This window comes from Equus caballus, chromosome 21 (assembly GCF_041296265.1).
Source record: "Equus caballus isolate H_3958 breed thoroughbred chromosome 21, TB-T2T, whole genome shotgun sequence".
Classification (NCBI taxonomy): domain Eukaryota; kingdom Metazoa; phylum Chordata; class Mammalia; order Perissodactyla; family Equidae; genus Equus; species Equus caballus.
In genome coordinates, this window is record NC_091704.1 from 60,999,180 (window position 1) to 61,020,339 (window position 21,160).

The following is a 21,160-nucleotide window of genomic DNA, read 5'->3' on the forward strand; positions in this document are numbered from 1 at the left end:
TTGTGCTCTGGGAGGGTGGGCAGCCAGCTTGAGGATTCAGAAAAAAAAATTGATAGCCTCTTATTTAAGACATTTTACCTGCCTGTTTCTGGATTCTTGCAGTTAATTTATTTGGGATTAACCATTTCAATATTTTTAATCTATTTTCCAGCTTACGTTTTTCCTTTTCCTTTTTTAAAAAACCAGACTGTCTTTAATAATAAAATCTTGGAGGCATCAAACAACTTAAATTTGTGTTTTTTTTTTTTCCTGAGGAAGATTTGCCCTGAGCTAACATCTATGCCAATCTTCCTCTATTGCGTATGTGGGCTGCCACCACAACATGGCTGCCAATAAGTGGTGTAGGTCCGTGCCCAGGAACTGAACCCTGGGCCACTGAAGCAGAGTGTGCCAAACTTAACCACTAGGCCACAGAGTGGCCCCCTTGAGAAATTTTTTTAAAGCAAATGTGTGTTGTTCCTTTGTGGCACACAATTTCCTCTCTGCCTCCCTCCCTCCCTCCCTCCCTCCCTTCCTTTTCCTTTATGTTCTGTATTTATTTTTTCTCTTGTTTTATTAGTTAAGAACACAGACTCTTGAGGCAGATTCCCTGGTTCTGAATCCTGGCTCCACTGCTCATTAGCTGTGTGACCTCGAGTAGGTAACTTGACCTCTCTGTGCTTCCGTGTGTTTTCATCTATAAAAATGGGGATAGTAATAGTAACTATTTTATAGGCACGTTGTGAGGATTAAGTGAGTTGATATTTAGAGGGCCAAGTAGAGAGTAATACTAGGAAGGAAAATAAAAATAAGACAAAGTAAACTAGGAAATACAGATAAGCAAAAAAACACATGAAAACAAGTCAGCCTACCTGTCAGTCTCAGAAATAATCACTGTCGATAGTCTGTCTCTCTGTGTCTCCACATGTATGTACTTGTAATTTATTTTTTTATTTTTAATTTTTTCTGCAAAAATTGATTCATATTTTTTGGGATCCTGATTTTTTTTCATTTTACAACATATCATAAACAAGTTTCAATTTCATTAAAACGCTTCTTTAACAATTTTTAATGGGCGCATGAATTTCGTTGTATAACTCTGCAGTAAATTATTTTGTGAATCTCTTACTGTGAAGCTGTAAAGATTTTATTGTAAAGTATTTCTCACATTCATAATTACAAAGAAACGTATACTGGCTGTTGCCGTCACAGTATCGCTGTGCTTCTCCGCCCATCCTACAAGCAGCACACCCTCCGCTCCTGGGCTCTTTCTACCTCCTGTGGGCCTCCATTTCTGCCCTGGCTTCATCTGAGAAATGCTGTTCTAGGAGGTTTTTTTGGTTAAGCAGCAAACACACATTCACCCCTCCAAAATAAAGTGAACCGGAACCAAAGACCCCGCAAACGCTCTCTAATAAAAATGCCTCCCTCGCGAGAGTAGGAACCTGAGGAAGTAGTAACAAAATGCACACGGCTAGTGGACAAATAAAACACTCGGTGTGGTTTAAATTTATCCTACTTATACTGCATCTGTAATAAAACAATTTTCAGCTTTTTAAATTTAGAGATTTCTTAAATTCTCAGATTATTGCAAGTAAATTTCAATTTGTCAAAATATCCAATTCTCATCAATCAGAACTGAGCAAGCCTGGAGCGAATCTTTAACTAGGTAAAGAATGCAATGAGTGGGTAAAGCTCCCCACCTGGTGGCTGTCCAGGAAGTAGCTTCCTGGAATTGGCCTTTTTTGCTTTTGGTTTCCAAGTGACAGGTTTGTATGTGTGTTAAATGAACACTATGTGTTTATTTTTCTCCAGGCAAAAGTAGTCATTATTCGAGGAGTCCCTTTGAAGCGTCTTATTAAATTCTCTCATATTTGGTGGATAGTGAGGCATTAAACTGAGTTTAATGCTGATACGATCTTTCGTTCTCTTGTGTGAGAAATGGATTGGTGATATGTTACTAAAGTAACTCTCCCTGTAATCCGCTCGCGGGGAATCAATCGTTCTATGTTTTGTGTTTCAGTTACTATAGTATCCTATTGCATTTTCTGTTACCAAAAAGAAAACTAGCCAAGAATTTTTCCTCTCAACCATAGTCAGCTTCTAAGTTTACCATAGACCTCATTTAAATCAAGAACATCTTGAAGGAGTTCCCTGAAAAGCAGAGCCCAAGGCATGGATTTATGTTACCAATTTATTAGGAGTGCCATCGCAGGAAAGCAAGAGTGAGGGAAAGCGGAGTGAGGTAGGGAGGGCGGGGGAACCAATGTGAGGGTGTGTTATTTAGCTGGCCGCCTCCAGGCGGGGGTCTGGTCGGCCACGTGAACCTGGGGCAGTCCAGTAAGTGGAAGGAAGAGAGTTTATCTCATGCTCCACTTCCCCATTGGTGAACGTCTGCTTCAGTGACATTAATTCCCTGCTCTCCTGGTCATGCATCATGAGTGACAAGCAGATTCCAGGTGTCCTGTGGCAACAGGAAAGCTCTGGGGCAGGAGGTGAGAGGCATGCAGTCTGGGCATGAAGCAAGAGATGTTGTGGGGCTGTATGTATGAGAAGGTAGTCACTGCCCAACCAGAGCTGGATGCAGCAGTTGACAGCTGGGGCGGAGCAAGTGGTCCAGCGCCCCAGAGACAGGTGAGGCTGAGGGATGAGAGGGGGTGCATGAAAGTGTGTGAACCGATGACCTTGTTTAGTGCGTTTACTCCAGATTCAGCTCACAGGGAGCTATGGAGGAACTAAATAAATATTGGCTATGGATTTTAATATGTTTCTAGTAAATTCTTCCTGCAGGATTCCATGCCCTTGTAGTAGTGATGTCATGTATGGGTTAGGATTCTTTTAGTTGCAAGAAACTTAAACCAAGTAAGGAGAGAAAGGGGAATGGGCCAGAGTTGTCTCGGGGAATCACAGTGTGGATAGTGATGATGCTGGATCTGAGAAAGGTGCAAGAGCTGGGATTGGCAGGTCACCCAGATGCTCTTCATTCTTGTCTCTCTCTTCCTGAAGACTGGCTTTGTTTGCATCCACAGTGTGTGTGTAGGCAGAAGAAGCCAACCCATTGTTTCTGAGCTTTCACATTTGCAGTCACCAGAGAGGTTCTCTCTTAGTTCTAATTCCAAATTCCAGGAAGAGAATCTCTCCAGCCTAGTCAGGTGTTCTCTGATCCAAACAACACCATAGGGTAGAGGGGCTGGGCCTTTCTGAAATGACTCCCGGGGGCCTAGAGGCCATAGAGAGGAGGTTAGGAAGCCGGGGGTGGAGGCGGCTTACTGTCTTCTGGACTGATACACCAGTTGAGACAGGATTTTCCATCACTGGGCTGCTCAGAATGCTCACATCCTCCTTACAACATTCATTTCCTTCCGTAATGGATGCATTGCCTCTCCCATCCCCTCCACCTTCCCCCCGCCCCCTGCCAGGAGACAATCTGAAGTTGTGTCCAGCTTTTGCACCTAGTGGTGATGTCCCCAGGTCTCCTGATGGTGGTCACTCCTTTGGTGTGGTCATGATCCAGGCCAGGGAGTGCTTCTATGGCTGGAAACGAAGTGAGAAATTGTTTAGTCATCCTCAGGACAACTGATGTAACAGCATGGGGTGGGAGATGGGGAACAGGGCTACTGAAACCCAAATGCCCATTTGAAAGACACTGGAAGGATCAGAAGCCTTAGTGAAGCCACTGTGGGCTGGTCACTGGTTCAGAGCATAGGCCATTTGTGGACAGGGGCGCAAGGGGGATGGCGGGTCAGGGATTCTCATGGCATCCTGTTGCCGACTGGCCAGTGCCCTGAGCTCCTTGCTTGGTCTGTTTCCGCCAAGCTCTGTCCACAGGAAGGCATCCCTCCTTCAGGGCTCTCTGGGCAGTTCCCTGTTAGGTGTGGGGTTCGAATGCTATATAGCTTTCACAGGTGAGTGAATGTCCTATGGCTGTTGTAACAAATCACCACAAACCTAGTGGCTTAAAACGACACTAATTTATTATCAACAGTTCTGTAGATTAGAAATCAGACACTGGTTTTACCTAGGTAAAACCAAGGCATTGGCAGGGCTGAATTCCTTTTTGGAGGTTCTATGGGAAGCTCTTTTCCTTGGCCTTTTCCAGCTTCTAGAGGCTGCCCACATCCCTTGGCTTGTGGCCCTTTCACATCCAGCAGCATCCCATCTCTGCAATCATTCTTTAGTCACATCTCTTTCTCTGACCCCCACTCCTGCCTCTGTCATCTACTTTTAAGGGCCCTTATGATTACATTAAGCACACCTGCATAATCCAGGATACTCTCCCGATTTTAAGGTCAGCTGATTAGCAACCTTAATTCCATCTACAACCTTAATTGCCCTTTGCCATGTACCCTAACATATGCACAAGTTCTGGGGGTTAAGACGTGGACGTCTTTGGGGGCCGTTATTCTGCCTGCTACATGGGTATTTTCTGTGGGTGCCAGCATTTATGTCTGAAAATTGTCCGAGGGGTTGAGCAATAGGCCTGCTTGAAATAGTTCTGGTGTTGCAGCTTTCATGAAACTTTAGCTGATCGCCTGACAGATTTCATTTTTGAGAATCCTCCTTGCTTCCAATCACAGCAGGAAATAATGTCAGCCAGAGTTTGGTGATGCCTCCATCAGTCTCCTGTGGGAGGCCTGGGAACTCTGTCCATTCCCGTACTTCAGAAGTTCTCAAAGTGTGGTCCAGGACCCCTGGGGGGCTTCAACTCCTTTCACGGGGTCCCTGAAGTCAAAGCTATGTTCATACTTATCCTAAGACACCTTGCCTGTGGAGTTGCTTTTCAGTGGCTACATGACATGTGGCAGTATCATTGCTCTGATGGCTGATGGAATGTGTTTGTGTTTTCTTGTGTTTGAAACATGTCTCAGTTTTAACTTCCGGTGCATTAAATAACAATAGATATAACCCACATAGACACACGCTCTTTGGGTTCTTGATAATTTTTAACAGTGTAAAGGGTTCCTGAGACATAAAAGTTTGAGAACCACTGTGCCAGCTATTTAATGACTTCAGTCTCCAGGTTTGGATGGGAACCAGCAGGTGGGGGATGTTGCCTGGAGGGCTGCACCTTCCCATAAGCTCAAATGAAAAGGAATAAATTCTTGGAAGGCATCATTCCCTTCATCCTGAATGGGAGGGGGTTGAGTACTTGTATCCACTCTGCTGGTGGTCCTGCAACCCCCGCCCTGACGTGAGGCTGGTGCTAGGGGATTGCGTCAGCATCAAGTGGGAGTCAGGAAAAATACACCTTCCTGGGCCTTTCGCACAATGGCTCTGATTCAGTGGCTTTGCAGTAGGCTCGAGAATCTGTGTTATCCCCAAGCATCCAAGATAATTCATATGCCTGCCAGGTTTAGGAAGGTTGCCTAACCTGTCAGGTGCGCCCTTTTTGGGAATCAGGAGGTGGAGGTTGTCTATACAGATACCACAAGTCTAAGAAGGATGGGGTGGGATGAGGTGGAGAAAGAGAAGATGGAAGGAACTAATTTGGGAGTGAGGGGCTCACAAATAATTGCCACTTTCCCTCCTTGACTGAGAAGGATTGAGTGACCAAGGTGATGTCAGACTGATGGAGATCAAAGTAGTTATCTCTTAGTACTGATAAAGCTGATTGGAAAACACTGCTTTCTGTCTGCAGCTGTTCAGCCTCCCCCACCAGCTGAATAACAGAGACCTCTCTCTCAGGGCTGCCCCTTCTAGAAAGGATGGCCACAGCCAGGCAGCAGACTCACAGAGGAGAGGGGAGAAGAAATGAGAGAGAGCCAAATGTGAACAAGACACCATCCTGGCTCCAAAGAGCTCACAATCAGGTGCAGTTTTCTTCAGAAGTGTGTGTCCTAGACCACGGATGTCCAAATCATCAACACATATTTATTGATCACCTGCTGTGAACCAGGTGCTGTTCTAGGTGCTGAACTCAACAGACAGAGTCCCTGCCCTCCTTAGCTTCCATTCTGGTGGGAGAATACGTACTATGTCAGCTGCTGATGAGTGCTCTGGACAAAACTAAGGGAAGCAAGGGGGCTGGAAAACTCTGAAGAGTGGGCGGGGTGGTGGGGCTTGTTATTTTATATAGGGCGGTTGGAAATTGCCTCACTAATAAGGGGGCATTTGAGTAGGGTCCTGCAGGACTTGAGAGAATCATGTGGATACTTGGTAAACAGAGTTCCAGGGAGTAGGAACAACGTGTGCAAAGGTCCTGTGGCCTGAGAGTGCTTGGCATGTTAATAGAATAGCTAGAGGGAGGTCATGTGTCTTGAGGGGAGTGGCAAAGAGGAAAAGTGGTAGGATGTGGAGTAAAAGAGATATGGGGAGATCATGGAGCACCTAGTAGGAAGAACACACTCTGACCTCCATTTTGAAAGGACAATTCTGGCTTGTGTGGGAAAGCAGAAGGGGAAAAGTAGAAGCATTTGGTAGCTATTGTCATAATTTGGGTAAGAGATAATGGTGGCTTGGGCAGGAGTGGTAGTGTTGGATGAGCTAAGAAGTGGTCAGATTCTGGATGTGTTTTGTAGCAGTGCTGAAAGGATTTGGTGATGCGTTAGAAGTGAAAGGAAGTGAGAGAGAGCAGAGTCAAGGATGACTCCATGGTTTTTCGCCTTAGCACCTGGAGGTATGGTGCTGCCTTCTCCTGAGATGGGGAGGACCATGGGAGGAGAAGGTTCAGGAGGGAAATAGGACATGATTTGGGAAATGCTGAGGTTGATGTCTGTGAGACACTCGCAGGGAAAATGGGAGTTGGATTTCCATGGCTGGAGTTCAGAGGAGTGGTCAGGGTTGGAGATAGGAATTTGAGGTCATCTAGGAGGACATCAAGGAGGACATCAAGGAGGACAGAGAAGAGCGCTGAAGCCTGGGCTCTGAGGTAACGTGAACTTTGGAGGTCTATAAGGTGAGACAAGAAGAAGTCAGTGCGTCAGAGTAGAATCCAGAGAGAGTGTGTCCTGGGTCAAGTGAAGAAAGTGTTTCAAGAAATGAGGGTGATCAACGTTGCCAAACCCAGCTGAAAGTTAAGATGAAGACAGAACTTCCCTTTGGCTTGAGCCACATGGAGTTCCCAGTGCCTTTGATGGGCTGTCTCAGTGTAGTTGAGGGAACAAAAGCCAGATTGGGGTGAATTCAAGAGAGAAGGAGGGTTGCAATGGGTGAGAGTAAGTAGAAACCATTCTTTAGAGGCGTTTTGATGAGAAGGGAAGTAGCTGGGGTGGGGGGATGTGGGATCAAGAAGGAGTTCATTCATTCCACACATGTTTGTTGAGCACCTCCACTGTCTCAGTCATGGCTTTAGGAATTTGGGTTATATCAGTGAACTAAACCAAAAAATCTCTGTCCTGCTGAAGCTTACATTCTAGTCAAGGGAGGCATTATACAATAATGTGAAACTAGCACATTTTATTTATATATTGGAAGATGATTCATTGAACAAAAGGAGAGAGAAAGGTAAGGAGCTTCAATTGAGGATGGCCAGGGGGATTGAGATTTTCAATATGGTGGTGGAGTAGGCCCAATGATGAAGGTGACATTTGAGGGAGGGCTTGTGGGTTGTGTAGGTCTGGGCCATGTGGACATTTGGGGGAGGACCATGGCAGCAAAGGGAACAATGGGTGCAAAAGCCCTAGGTTGCAGTGTGGCTGGAGGGCAGTAAGCATATTATCTACCTACCTACCTATCTATCCATCTATCTATCTAGATTTATTTTAAGGAATTGGCTCACATAATTGTAGAGCCTGGCAGGTCCAAAATCTACAGCCTAAGCTGGCAAGCTGGAGACCCAGGGAAGAGTTGATGGGCTGCAGTTCAAGTCCAAAGACAGTCTGGAGGTAGGATTCCCTTTTCCTCAGAGTACCACCATCTTTTTTCTCTTAAGGCCTTCAACAGATTGGATGAGGCCCACCCACATTATGGAGAGTAATCTGTTTTACTCAGGGTTTGCTGATTTAGTTAATCTCACTTAAGAAATACATTCACAGCAACATCTAGACTAGTGTTTGACCAAATATGTGGGTACTGTGCTTAGCCAAGTTGACATGTAAAGTTCACCATCACCATAGGAGTGAAAGATGTTGGGTTCTGGTACTGAGGCATCTCTTGGTCCTTATAACCTGGCTGGAGGCAGGTGCCCTCACAGACTTGAAGCCATGGTGTGTCTGTGCGTGAATGTGCTCGATGCCCTCCTCTCATGAGGGATGACGCTGGACCCCATGAGATCAAAGCTGCAGCCCCTTTTCCCCTTGGTTCTTACGGAATTCCCACGGAGCTCCTGTGCAGCCTCTTCCCATGAGACTCAGGCCTGAGCCACAGTTTAGGGCCTGAAATACTATCTGGGAGAGTCACCCTTCTGTGTCCCCTCCCTGGTGCTCCCCTGAGATTCCGTGCTGTCTTCTGTGGGTCCTTTTTCTCCATTGGCCAAAATATGGGAAGGGGAAGAAAATCCCCTAAAATTCTTAGTAATTCAACTCTTATGAATCACCCTCTGTGAGGACTTCCCCAGCTCATCTCACACGTCCGCATGTGTCTAGATGTGTTTGAATCCCACTTGGCCTGGGATGGGATATTGACATGAGAGATCTGGGATGATTCCTTCCTCCTTCAAAGGAGAATTTGGAGCTTGGAGAACTTGTCTGGCAATGAACCCGAGGGGCAAGAAATGGGGAGGCATTTAGCCAGAGCAAGGAAAGAGGAAGGTAGAGGAGAGAGGCGAGGGGGGAGGGAAAAGCTGTGGAAGGTCTGAGTGTGAGAAATTCTGGAACAGCTTTGGGGGGTGAGAGAATGAGGGGCAGAGGCAAAGGGCTTTTGAGAAATGCTGCTGTGGGTTACAAATTGAATCCTTTGAATCCCCTTTAATATTCTTGGAGATATGCAAGCAAAAATTAGAATTTTTTTAAAACTACTTTTGGCTCAAGACTCTAATACTTTCTATAAGACTCCCTGGCAAGACTGAGCCATGTGGCTCCCAGCTTTTTAGGTAGCGTTGCAAATATCTACTTGACCACCATGTGGTAGAGAAGTCAGAAAACTTTACAATCAGACAGACCCTTACTCCAGCTGGGCCACCTACAGTGAGATGCTTTTCAAAGCTGCATTTTTCTCCTCTATAAGATGGAGTGAATCAAGCTGCCTTGCAGGGTTGTCATGGGGATCCATTGAAATGAGGCATGCAGAGGACTTCCTGGCACACAAGACTTGGTCAGCAAGTTACTCAGCCTCCCCCAGTCTTCCCACTTTTCTGCCCTGCCCATCGTCTAAATAGACCTGAATAGATATTCTGCTTCTCCTGAGCTGATGAAAATCTTCTAAAGACCTCTGACACTTGGCGTGGCATTTTTTTTTTTTTTTTCTGAGAGGATGAGAAGCTAAGGAAGTGCCGATCACTGGGAACAAAGATACAAAAGCTGCATGCTTCGCACGCCATTCACATTGGCCTTCCCAGTGAAGTCGAGGACTGGGGAGATGAAGCGCGCGAGCCTGGACTTGAAGACCACTGTGTGAACGAGCAGAGGCTGAGAAGTGACAGCTCCTCAAATGGTCCTAGAAATATTTATCCTTTACCTTAAGGAATGATTCCTGGAGTTTCAGGTAGTGAGCCATCTGTCAAGACGGCTATCATGAGTGACACTTTGTGATCAAATGTTTCCAAAACACCAACGCATCCATCCTTAGCAACAGAGTTGCTTGGAGACTAGCCCCACCTTGTGGAGAAGCCTAAAAATATTTTAGTGACACACTGCTCCAGGTTAAGGAATTGAGGCAAAATACATTTGAGTTTTAATATTATTCCTCTTTTCAGAAAATACTTTGAGGTTTTATATAATCAGACCAGTATGTTTTGTGTGAAACTTATAAATGTTATTTTTTGTAGGTGATGAAGTCACTTCATCAGGTGATACTGACTCTGTAATTGTATTAATATCTTTTAAAAAACCCAACAAAACTCCAGGTGGCTTACCCTTAATTTCTTGCACAAAGCATTATTTTTACAATTCTGGTGCTTTCTTTTATGTCAGTTTTAAGAAAAATCTAGGATAAAGCATGCTTGTGATTCCCTTGAACTTGAATAAGGCTTCCTACAAGCTCGAAGAGGCCAGGGAAGGAGGAATGAAACACAGCTGGACCGATGAGAAGGTTTTGTGTTATGTAGTCAAAACTTTCTCTATTTTTCTAGAAGTTTAACAATGTTGTGAAATGCAACAGATTCATACATATTCTCTCTCTGGGTGTGGTAAATGTTAAGGAAAGGGCTGAAGAAGGATGCAGAATCACTTCTTACTGGAGACTCTTACACCAGCTCTTTACTTTCAAATATGCAAAAAGACCATGAGCTAGGAGCCCCGAGTTCTTGTCCTGGCCAGTCACCCCCTGCCTCCATCATTGGGAGAAGTGACTAAACCTCTCCAGGCATCAGTTTCCTAGTCTTTCCTCTGAGGAAGTTGGAAAAGATGATCTTGTAAGATTCCACCCTTCAGGTTCTAAGAGTGGAAGCAAACCCAGAAACATCGCATGATGTATTGGAGGAGAGTGAAAATGACCTCTTCCCCCCCAGAGGCCACAAGTGTGGGCTGAGCGCGAGGTGGCAGTGCACAGGTGCAGCTGCACCGGGAATGTGAGCTTGCTGGACATGGAACTCCCTGTGCCTGCAGGACCTGGTGGACGGTGATCACAAAAGCCCAAAGGTATGACTTGAAGGATCAGAAAACACTGGTTCATGACGGGAATTTCAGGTACCATGGTCACTGGGAGGTTCTACTGGGCTCACTGGCAAGTCAGGAGCTGCTTGAAGAAGAGAAGAGTTATTTCTAAAGTGGGCAAGGGACCCCTGCTATGATTTTCTTCTTCAGGCTCCCTGTAATATCCCACCTTCAAGTTAGGTCAGAGGGCCAGAGGGGCTTGCACCAGATGGAGCCATGTCTTGCCCTGGGCCCAACTCAAAGCTGGAAGCCTTATACATTACTGTGTACAGGGCAGGAGCGCTACACCCAAATACGGGATTTTTGCCTGCAAAATCTAAAAAGGCTCAGTAAGAATTGTGCTTCTTTTTAGTTCAATAAATCATATTTGGAACAGCAGCTGTAATTGGAGTCAGTCTCTGATTAAGCTTACTTCATGCTTCTCAACCAAGAGCAATTGCATCACCCAGAGGACATTTGGCAATACTATCTGGACACATTGTCACAACCGAGGGGGGTGTGCTACTGGTATCTGGCAGCTCGAAGCCAGGGATGCCGTTAAACATTCTACAGCGCAACACTTATCCAGGTCAAAGGCATCAGTAGTTCCAAGATTGAGGAGCCTGCTCTAAGATCGTCTGTCTTGAGACAGATACTGGTAGAATAGGAGAGTTGAAAGCATTTGTGGTAGGAATTGCTGCCTGCATCTGTCACATCTATGATGGTGTTCGCTGCTTTCTGCTTTCTGTTTTCACAGGGAGAGGGTGTTCCAGGAGAGTTCATACCTGGAAAAAAAATGGAGGATTCTCCCATTTTCCTATGGTATCTATTCTGACTATATACCTAAGCACTGTGAAAGTGACCACAGGATGAATTCATGTGTCCCCTGGGTCACAGGGTGAGTTTATGTATCCACTGGGTCGCTATGAGACAGACTTGGCACCACACACCGTTTATTACTAATCACTTTGACTGGTGGCCCACGATGGCATACTTTATTAATCCAGAGCAGGAGTCACTAATTTCCACAGGTTTGGAAATCTCCCTCATTCAGTACACAGTCACCCTACTCAGTGGCTGCCACTCTATGGGTCTGTATTCTTCATGCTCCCTATAATTGTCATTTGTAGGAGAACTTGGGGTTTCTAAGGCCATGGCCTTCAATATCACTTCATTCTAGACAACCACAGGTGACAATTTAAGTAACTGCTTTGCCACTGTGTGCCATGACTGTAAGTGTCCCAGTGTCTGAGGGCACCTGGATACAAGTCAGATTCCACATCACTGTGGGGAGCACTTTCCTGAATCTCACTTCTTGTACCATTTACTTGGAGGTGGTTCTCAGTTATAGACATTAATATCCACTTTAGCTGTTTAAAGAGCGAAGGACTTATCAAGGGGTACAGCTCTCATTCTGAATCATTGGGAGTTTTGAATAAAATAAGCGGTAGGCTGAGCTTCTGAAACCACGTGCTGGGCTACTGAGGGAAGTGTGGTCTCTCTGTGATTAGTGAGCTGCTCTCCTGGTTCCAGTTCCAGGATGACATCACCTCTGCCATAATTTGCGCTAGTGCAATGGATGTCTCACACCCTATCTCTCCTCAAATCTTAGTCTGAATCAAAATCTCATGCAAGTTCATCTGATTGGAAGAACCTTAATTACATGTGGATCCCTAGCTGCAAGAGAGTGGCAAAGGAGTCTGGGAAATGTAATTTTTAGCTTTCAAGTTACTGCAATTCGAAAACCAAATACTAGAAATGGATTGGCATGATGGAAGGAGCAAATCTTAAATATTCACTGCAGAATGCAAAATGGAATTTTATATAAAGCTGAAATTCAGCAGATATGTACTGGTACAGCCATACTAATTGTTGAAAGGTTGAGTACCTCCATTCCATATGGCAAGTAAACTCTGTTTCAGAACCCTCGAGGGCCACATTGTTGCCCTGGCCACTCTGTCCCCTCACTTGGAATCCTCGAACTTTCTCCATTATCCAGCAATTTAAGGATTACTGACTGGCCAGAGCTTTGGGCTGGCATCTGTTCTTTGTGTTGGTGTTCAAGTCTGTCAATGCCCCTAAAATTCTGCCTCTTATTTTCCCTCTCCCTCTGTGGGTTCCACAGGGTCAATCTGTGCCCCACCGATAGTCCCTAGCTCCTGGGAAGCCCCAAGGCAGCATGCCACAGGACAGTCCTGGTCCCCAACAGCCTCTTAACCACCTAAACCAGCTTTCCATGGCTTCTGGACCATCCACGTGTCTCCTCCTGGCCAGGTGGGCTGTGAGTTGTTGGGGCAAATGCCTGGTGCCCTTCTGGGCCCGTGAAGCTGCAGTTGTGTGCTCCTGTAGAAACTGGTCTCCTTAGGACTTTGGTTATAAGAAAGTCAGGGAAAGAAGGTGAGTAGTAGTGGAGGCCGCCCAGGTACCGATTTGGCATTTCAGTCTCCCTGGACACGATGGGTACTCCTGAGGCAGGAGAGAGACCCTAGGGGATGCATGGGACGTGTAGGGGTGGTTGGGGCCAGGGAAAGTCACTTGTCAGCATCCCTGTTGAATTTTACTTCCATTTATGGAACAAGTTCATTAAAACCCTTCCAATGCGAACATATCATAGGCATTAATGAATATGTATATATACCAAGTCTATCTCATAGCGACCCATATATACGCTATATATATATAACATTGCTCTGTGCCATGCATGTTCTAAAAAAGATTAATTTAGGTACTATAATGAGCATCCTCCTCCTCTCCCTTTTATGAAGGAGGAAACTGAAGCATAGAGAAGATGCGTTGCAGCAAAGCAATAGAGGAGGCAGCCCAGCCCCAGAGCTGTCCTTCTTAACCACAGCACTGCACCCTCTCTCACACACCTCAGCGGTTTGGTTGGCTTTGACCTTCAATATGACATGCGAACAAGCACCCTTGAAGACTTACCTGTTTATTATTTTCCTTCTGCTGCTGTAACAAGTGACCACAAACTTGGTGGCTTAAAACCCACATCTATTCTCATCCAGCGTTGGAGGTCAGAAGTCCAAAGACAGTCTCACTGGGCTAAGAGCAAGGTGTTGGCTGGGCTATGGTTATTCTGGAGCCTCTAGGGGTGAATCATTTTCTTTCCTTTCCATCTTCTAGAGGTCACCCCATTCCTTGGCTGATAGCCCCCTCCTTCAATATCTCTAACATTCTTCTTCACATCCACTTCTCTCTGGCTCTGAACCCACCTGCCTCTTGCCTATGAAGACTGCATGATTACATTGGGCCCACCCAGATAATCCAGGATACTCTCTCCCCTCCCCCAAATCCTTAATTTATTCACATTTTCAAAGTCCCTTTTTCTGTGTAAGGTAATATATCCACAGGTTTATGAGATTAGGACATGGGACATTTTGGGGGGGCTGAATAATAATATTTAGCCTATCACAGTTGTTACCGGAGATTCTGAATATGTAAAAATCTCAGTATTATGAGGGCTAGGAGGCATGCATTTGTGTGTTCCTCCATTTTTACACCAAAAGTAGCATTCAGCATGCATTGCTCTGCACCATGGTTTATTCGCCTAATACCATGTCCGGAGATCACTCATAGCGCCATAGAGGAGTCTCCCTGTGCCTCTCTACTCCATTGCGTGGTTGTACCATGGCTTATTCAGACAGTCTCTTATTGATGGACATTTGAGTTGAGCTTCAATGCTCTTGAGTGGCTGGCCCCGTGGCCAAGTGGTTAAGTTTTTATGCACCACTTTGGTGGCCTAGGATTTGCTGGTTCCGATCATGGGTGTGGACCTACTCACCGCTCATCAAGCCATGCTGTTATGGCATCCCACATGGAAGAACTGGAATGACTTACAACTAGGATATACAACTATGTACCAGGGCTTTGGGGAGGAAAAAAAAAGTAGAGGAAGATTGGCAACGGATGTTGGCTCAGGGCCAATCTTCCTCACCAAAAGATAAAAAAGAAAAGCAGTTACAAAACAAAACACTCTTGACTCCTTTTTTTCCCTTGAAACATTTTTCTCTTTTGCTTTGAGTTCCAATACATTCCTCTTTCTTGGCTCTCCTGCTGCCTCTCTGACTGTTCTTAGTTTTATCATTTGCTCCTTTCCCTCGACTCATACACTGAATCTCACTGTTTTCTGATGCCCCATGTTCAGGTCTCTGCTCACTTTCCCCCTTCTCCTTAGGGGAACTGATTTACATCATTCTCACTTTTATGCCGATGACCCTCAGATCCATGTCTCTAAGCCTCATCTCTTTTCTGAGATACAGATTTACATTTCCAGCTATTCATTGGAACATTGCCACGTGAGTGTTTTTTAGAGACCTTAAATTCAACATGGCCCCAAGTGAAACTCATCAATTTTCCCTCCAAACTGCTCATCTGCAGGCAGTTTCTTATCTCAGATAATAGCTTTATCATTTACCACGTTGTTCAAATGAGAAACTTAGCTTGTCCCTCAGATCTTCTTGTCCCCAACGTCTGCTCAGCCACCAGATACTGTCAGTTCTGTCTTGTCTCTGTTCCTGTGGCCTCTGCCTTGGTTCAAGGCCTTCAATCCCCTGGTCTGGGGCTTGGAATCTGGAGGGAGTAGTACAAGGTCAAGGTGCTTGTAGCCTTTTTGTGGTGGCAGCTGGGGCAGGGTTGAAAGTCATGGGCATCTGCTGACTACGTCTCTCACTGTGACCTTGGCTGATCTTTTTTTTTATTATTTTTTTAATTTTTCCTTCTTCTCCCCAAAGCCCCCAGTACATAGTTGTATATTTTAGCTGTGGGTCCTTCTAGGTGTGGCATGTGGGACGCCGCCTCAGCATAGCTTGATGAGTGATGCTAGGTCTGCACCCAGGATCCAAACCAGTGAACCCCGGGCCGCTGAAGCAGAGCACACGAACTTCACCACTTGGCCACAGGGCCCGCCCCTTTGCTGATCCTTTGACCTCCAGCCTTTCTTAGTTCTCATCCAATTTCTGAGCCTGATCCTCCACTCTTCCTTTCTATCCTGTGTCCTTTTTTCAATATCATTCTGATAAATTCCTTTCCTGCCATTTACCCAGTTATCCAGAGCTGATTCCAGTTGTCTATAACCAGGAGTTCTGGTTGATCCACATAGTGATAGGAACAGTAGAAATAAGGGGAGAAGGAGAAGGTTGCAGCCATCAAAATGGTGGAACACTTGGGCACGGAGAATGCTCTCTGCATCCGGAGCCTGACCACTGTAGTGACAGATGACCTCCAGAGCCACTGTGGGGTGTGATGGATGTGGCACTTCTCTGTGAGGCTGGCTGAACAGTTGCTGAGATGATTTTTTATTTGCTTGTTTATTCTTAAACTCCCGTTATCTATGACAAGGACCCCCTCCTTGACCAAACTTTAGTCAGCCTCCTCTGAGCCCTCTTTTTGACTAGGCCTCGTTCATGATCTGCCAAGCCCAGTTTTGGCAAGAATCCTGCTAAGCCAGTAGAGCGAGAATCCCCCACCTTTGGTATCTAATCAAGTTGCTCATCCCCCGACTTGATATCTAATCCTCTTAGTAGTTTTCTGTGCACTGACCCCTGCCTGTGGCTCTCAGTCTCCAGCTGCCCTTGCTGTGTTTGGAGTTAAGCTTAGCTCCAAACTGAGGTTTCTCTTGCTTACTGCGGTAGCTTGAATAACATCTGTTTTGCTGTTTTTAGCAAGTGTCCTTTGCAGTTTCTCTTTAACACTTGTGTTTATGAGTGTTTTTCTGTTCCTGGCAATCCCAAAAGAACCTCAAAAAAAAAAGAAGTGTTCTATAATATTAAAATTTAAACACATTGAATGTTTTATTAGAAACTTATTGTTTTCTAAGGTATCAACATGTGATATTTCATTATTTCTTGGAGTCATGTTTTTTTTTTCTGTGAAAAACTTAAATTATGACATCTAAGTGAGAAAATATCTGATTTTCTAAAACTCAATTTACACAAAGTAATTCAGGTGCTTATCTGTTATATAAAAGTATCTATACACATTGGCACCTGCTTGGAATTCAAATCAAAATGTAGACATCCAAATAAAATAATATAAAATAAATACAAATATAAAAAAATAAAAAAATAAAATAATATCAACAAATAAGAAAATTTCTAAGGGTTGAGTTCCATGTGGAGGACTGCTCAGAGTCAGGAGAGTGTCAATCAGAGCATCCTTTTTGGAGGAGGTAAGTTTGGAGTCAGGTGGTGAAGGAGTTGAGAGTCAAGGATTAGTAGAAAGACAGTGAGGCATCTTATAGAGAAGACTACTTAAAACGCTGTGTTATCAACACAGAGATACTTTTCCATGGGCCTTGACAAGTCTCTTTATGTTTATGACTCTCAGTTTCCTCTTCTGGAAAATGGGAATAGTAACATCCACTTTTATTTTAAAAAGCTGATTTTTATGTTATCAAATATATGCAAAAAAGAACTGAAAAGTGATCAATGGAGGGAGATATGGAAAAACATACTCAGCCAAGAAGCTCCTTATCTCACCTGCCTTTCTTGATTCAAAGAACCCTGCCCAGAGCAGAACTGAGCCCCGAGAAACCCATATTCCAATTTCTTCCCTTTCTAGGAGGTTTGGGAAAGAGTGGAAGGTTCTTAGGCCTTCAAGGATATGGAAGAAGCTATGAGGACAAGAAAGGAACTACTGCCTTATTTCTAGTTTTTCTCCATTCTTATGAAACTAAACCCGGCCCCACCCCACAGTACTTGATACCAAAAGAGGACCTCGTGGCCTGGGCATACTTGGGCACCGATGTGCTGATCAGTGAGTCTGGGTCAACAGGAAGTGGGTGTGCTCTACGCGGTGTAGGAGTAGGGAGGTGGTAGAGATGGGTGGGAAGGATGCTGAGGGACTTGTGGAAGGAGGTAAATGGAAGCCTCAGAGATGGTTTCCCAGGATGCAGCTGAGCTGTGCCTTGTCCAGAGTCTTAAAGGTTCCCTCTATACTGATGAGAGGCATAATCAAGTCGGGTATAGCATTGGTCCAGACCAGAGGTCAGCAAACGATTTCCGTAAAGGGCCAGATAATAACTATTATAGGCTTTGTGGGTCTCAGTTGCAACTACTCACCTCTGCTGTTGTAGCATGAGAGCAACCATTGGCAATAGGTAAATGAATAAATGTGTCTGTGTTCTAATAAAATTTTATTTACAAAGACAGGCAGTGGGCCAGATTGTGCCCATGGCTGTGGTTTGCCAATCTCTGGACCAGACGTTAGGAATGCTGAAGAAGGGGATGCTGATTTAAATCACACCTCACCAAGATGATGTGGGTCCCTCGGTGCCCAGATCTTCACCTCTCCAGTGTTGGGGGTGACTTCTCTGTGCACCTTCCTCGCATTCAGTGTATCAGAGTGGGGTCCCTCCCAGTTTCTCCTCACCTTGTTTCCTGCATTCGTTCCCCTAGAGTTGCAAACCCAACAAATTCTTTAAAAGAACCATAGAATGCTGAATAACACTGAGGGTTTGGATACTTTTTAAAGAGAAAAAAGGGCTTTCTTCATATTGTAGGGAAGCAGGACACTCATTTTCTACTGGGATCTTCATATTTCACGGTAGCATGGAGTGAGTCCAGATTTAGGGGCACCTTTCCTGGAGAGCGTGATAAGGAATCTTGACAGAACAGACCTGGAATTTCAGAAAGGGGACCTGGGGACCAGGTAAGGAATGAGTAGGAAGATCTAAGGTGCTAAAACCACCTCCAGTTCCCACCGCTTCTCTCTTCTCCAGCTCCCCTCCCACCTTCATGCCATTCCTTCTCTTAAGCACCTGGGGGCTCCAAGGACTTGTCGTGGGTGGTGGGCTGGTTCTGAAAGACCTGCACTCAAGGCATCAAGGGACAGGGCTGGTCATTGGGTAGGGGGTGGTTTGGCTAGCTCAGCCTGATGAGGACCCCCCACCCCCACCGACCCTCTCCGCCTGCGTTCCCTGGACGCTGTCAGTGAATCTGCGTGTGTTCCTCTCTTCCCTTTCTCTGTTCATCAGTCCTCTTGAGTCTTTAGTGGGATTTATTATATTCCAAATGGCCTTTGTGATTTCTGTTCTTTAAAATGCGTTAACGTTTTCTGTGTTCTAATAAATGATTAATTTTGTCAACTATCTATGCCACTATAGAAGAATAATATTTGGGCAGTATAAAGTTTAATATATTTCTATTAAAACATTCTATTAGCATATCTTTTTGTTATGGTTTTTCTGTTAATGTTGACTGTATTTCTAACAGGTTTTGCTTATTTTATTTTAATGCTGATTTTTGGCACACAGCTATCATATGTTTATAGTGGATTATACATTTTATAAAAATAAAATGCCTGTCTTGGTCCAAACCTTTAAGACTTTTGTCTTTAATTCTACTTTGTATGATAGTAATATTGAAGCCGCCATTCATTTTCTGTATATGTGCTGTATCTTTTATCCAGTCTTAAAAAGAGCAATTACAAATCAATAGAAAGAAAATTACCAGGAGAAAAATAGGAAGGGACATTAATAGGCAATTCACAAAAGTAAAAAACTCACAAATGTCCAATAAATATTTTTAAAATGTTGAGCTTCACAATTGTCAAAGCCTTGCGAAATATACCGGCAGTGGGATAATACTGACCCACCATTTCTCATCTATCGTATAGGCAAAGAGGAAACAAAATTAAATAAATTTCTCATGAGAACCAAGGGGTATAATTTTTAAAGAATAAATTTTTTCTAATAATTCATTGAAATAAGCAGAGATCTATACAAGGATTTGTACACAGATATTCATTATAGTGTTGTTTACGGTAGTGAAAAATTGGAACTAGTCTAAAAGTCAAAAAAGTATTGACGAAATAAGTGAAGACCCATCTAATCAATATGATATGCAATCATTACATCATATTTTGAAGAATATTCACTAGTATGAGAATTTTCATGATAGCTTGTAAACTAAAAATAAAGGTATATATATGTGTATACATCTATACATTATATGGGTATATGTGTGTATGTATGTGTATATATATATATTTTATGAAAATGGGAGCCAGGGCATTTCTCATAGAAAGTAGACTGGAAGAAAATATGCTAATAGTGTGCAGATTAGGGTGATACTTATTTTTCTTATATTTTCCACAATGAATGTGTATTATTTTTACAATAAAAACTTCAAAACTGTATTTGAAAATGTTAGTATTAGAATTGTTTAAAAGAGGTTGAGGATCTTAAAGAAGAGAATACTATTTCCTTTTACATAAGAGAAAATGATCAAAATCATTCCAATTGAATTCACTATGTAACTGTATCAATACTAGAATCACTCTATGGATATATTTGCAGTTTTTCTTTAGAGATTGATGTCAAAATTTTGCCTCTTCAATGTGCCATCTCGTGTAGTCAGATATATTTTGTCATTCATAATTATTTCATTATTTACTTTGGTTCATATGATAAAGATAGGCAAAGTTTCTAAATTGGGAATTTTTTCAAGGGAAGCCATTTGAACATAAGTTTTTTATGGCTTAGAATTATGAAAAAGGAGACTTTGGCTTCTCTTCCATTAAAGCCTTCAGTAATTTCCCCATCATTCTGTCTTCTTTGTAAATATGAGATGGTAAATGTAAATTATTGATAACCCTTGACGTCCTCAGGAGACATGATTCCGTCTTGCATTTCCTTAGCTCTTCTGGTGATGGGTATGGGTGAGATATTCTTCCAGCCACTGGATGGCAGCTAACCTCCACTCGTAGTCCGCTTTTTCCAGAATCCTTTCCACAGTGTTAGACGGTGCATCATTTAACTTATTGTGCTTGAAAGGAGAAAAGGAAGGAACCCAACGTGTAGTATCTCTGGATTAATCTCATTTTATTAACCTCCAAACATAAGATTTTATAGGGCATAAGATTGAAATGCTGTAAATCTCGTGACTGGAATTCTGAGGATTTCTTTTTAAAAGGAAACGTAAAAAGCCCGATAAAGCTAAGCCTGTTGATTGCAGGCCCAGTGCTCCTTTCATGCGTCCGTAGATCCTTTATTAATAGCAGAGCTTGACCAACTTGACATTCCCACACTACAAATAATACTGCAACAACAATTCCCTATACGGGAAATATTTGTAAACCTTAGCTGATGGCTCAGAGCCATGGTAAGTTGATGCTCAGTACATTGAAATCCACTCTTCTGAATAATTCAGTTCACAAAATTCCAGTTTGCAGTTCTATCCCATTTGATGATCACTCAGGAAAATGACAATAAAAAAGTGCACCTGCTTGTATATTTCAGCACAAGAAAAAATGTGAGAGTCGATCATGGTGTAAACCTCACGCTTCAGTCTCGGCTAATGGAAGAAAGTAGAAATGCAGAACAAGCAAGTACACATCCTCTGTTTATGGGCACAGGAGGGGCTGGAATTTGCCTTTTATGCTTATCAATGATTCCTTTTACTGCACATACCAAACACTGCCACTACCAATAGCAACAAATTAAAAAAGGAAAATGACAAGAACTAGAATAACGACGGCATGAGAAATGACACCTTGAAGAGGGT

At 43.8% G+C, this 21,160-nt stretch overlaps 1 protein-coding gene across 1 annotated transcript in view; it reads left to right on the top strand.

Moving 5' to 3' along the window:
• Positions 1-21,160, top strand: part of DNAH5 (dynein axonemal heavy chain 5) — a 267,250-nt gene that overhangs the window by 17,920 nt on the left and 228,170 nt on the right. The window lies entirely within an intron of this gene.